Here is a 1,969-nt window from a genome sequence, read left to right as displayed (position 1 = left end):
AAATACATCTACACGTGGAACTGCTCCTATAGAACACCCACTGAACGCTGGCAAAAGACCTCAGACCTCCCCAAAGGCAAGAAACTCCCCATGTACGTGGAAAGGGCAAAAGAAAAAAGAATAAACAGAGACAAAAGAATAGGGACGGGACCTGCACCAGTGGGAGGGAGCTGTGAAGGAGGAAAGGTTTCCACACACTAGAAGCCCCTTCACGGGCGGAGACCGCGGGTGGCAGAGGGGGAAGCTTCGGAGCCGCGGAGGAGAGCCCAGTAACAGGGTGCGGACGGCAAAGCGGAGAGATTCCCGCAGAGGATCAGTGCCGACCAGCACTCACCAGCCCTAGAGGCTTGTCTGCTCACCTGCCGGGGCGGGCGGGGGCTGGGAGCTGAGGCTCAGGCTTCGGAGGTCGGATTGCAGGGAGAGGACTGGGGTTGGCGGCGTGAACACAGCCTGAAGGGGTTAGTGCGCCACGGCTAGCCGGGAGGGAGTCCGGTTGAAGTCTGGAGCTGCCGAAGAGGCAAGAGACTTTTTCTTCCCTCTTGCTTCCTGGGGCGCGAGGAGAGGGGATTAAGAGCGCTGCCTAAAGGAGCTCCAGAGACGGGAACGAGCCGCGGCTATCAGCGCGGACCCCAGAGACTGGCATGAGACGCTAAGGCTGCTGCTGCCGCCACCAAGAAGCCTGTGTGCGAGCACAGGTCACTCTCCACACCTCCCCTCCGGGAGCCTGTGCAGCCCACCACTGACAGGGTCCCGTGATCCAGGGACAACTTCCCTGGGAGAACACACGGCGTGCCTCAGGCTTTTGAAACGTCACACCAGCCTCTGCCAGTCAGGCTCGCCCCGCATTCCCCCTCCCTCCCCCCGGCCTGAGTGAGCCAGAGCCCCCGAATCAACAGCTCCTTTAACCCGTCCTGTCTGAGCGAAGAACAGACGTCCTCCAGCGACCTATACGCAGAGGTGGGGCCAAATCGAAAGCTGAACTTCGGGAGCTGTGCGAACAAAGAAGAGAAAGGGAAATTTCTCCCAGCGGCCTCAGAAGCAGAGGATTAAATCTCCACAATTAACTTGATGTACCCTGCATCAGTGGAAAACCTGAATAGACAACGAATCATCCCAAATTGAGGAGGTGGACTTTGAGAGCAAGATATATTATTTTTTCCCCTTTTCCTCTTTTTGTGAGTGTGTATGTGTATACTTCTGTGTGACTGTGTGACATTTCGTCTGTATAGCTATGCTTTCACCATTTGTCCTAGGGTCTGTCCGTCCTTTATTTTTTCTTAAAAAAATTTTTTTTCTAAATAATTTTTTATTTAAAGAACTTTATTTTATTTTATTTTATCCTCTTTCTTTCTTTGCCTTTCTTCCTTCCTTCCTTCCTTTCTTTCTACTTTTTCTCCCTTTTATTCTGAATCGTGTGGATGAAAGGCCTTTGGTGCTGCAGCCAGGAGTCAGTGCTGTGCCTCTGAGGTGGGAGAGCCAACTTCAGGACACTGGTCCATAAGAGACCTCCCAGCTCCACGTAATATCACACGGTGAAAATCTCCCACAGATCTCCATCTCAACACCAACACCCAGCTTCACTCAACGACCAGCAGGCTACATTACCGGACACCCTATGCCAAACAACTAGCAAGACAGGAACACAACTCCACCCATTAGCAGAGAGGCTGCCTAAAATCATAATAAGGCCACAGCCACCCCAAAACACACCACCAGACATGGACCTGCCCACCAGAAAGACAAGATCCAGCCTCATCCACTGGAACACAGGCACTAGTCCCCTCCACCAGGAAGCCTACACAACCCACTGAACCAACTTTAGCCACTGGGGACAGACACCAAAAACAAAGGGAACTACGAACCGGTAGCCTGCAAAAAGGAGACCCCAAACACAGTAAGATAAACAAAATGAGAAGACAGAAAAACACACAGCAGATGAAGGAGCAAGGTAAAAACCCACCAGACCTAA

The 1,969-nt window shown here is 52.4% G+C and overlaps 1 protein-coding gene across 1 annotated transcript in view; it reads right to left on the bottom strand.

Annotated features, from left to right (window-relative positions):
* SMOC1 (SPARC related modular calcium binding 1) overlaps positions 1 to 1,969 on the bottom strand; it is a 141,415-nt gene that overhangs the window by 12,290 nt on the left and 127,156 nt on the right. The window lies entirely within an intron of this gene.

Source organism: Physeter macrocephalus, chromosome 11 (assembly GCF_002837175.3).
Source record: "Physeter macrocephalus isolate SW-GA chromosome 11, ASM283717v5, whole genome shotgun sequence".
Classification (NCBI taxonomy): domain Eukaryota; kingdom Metazoa; phylum Chordata; class Mammalia; order Artiodactyla; family Physeteridae; genus Physeter; species Physeter macrocephalus.
This window is presented reverse-complemented; position numbering and strand designations above follow the sequence as displayed.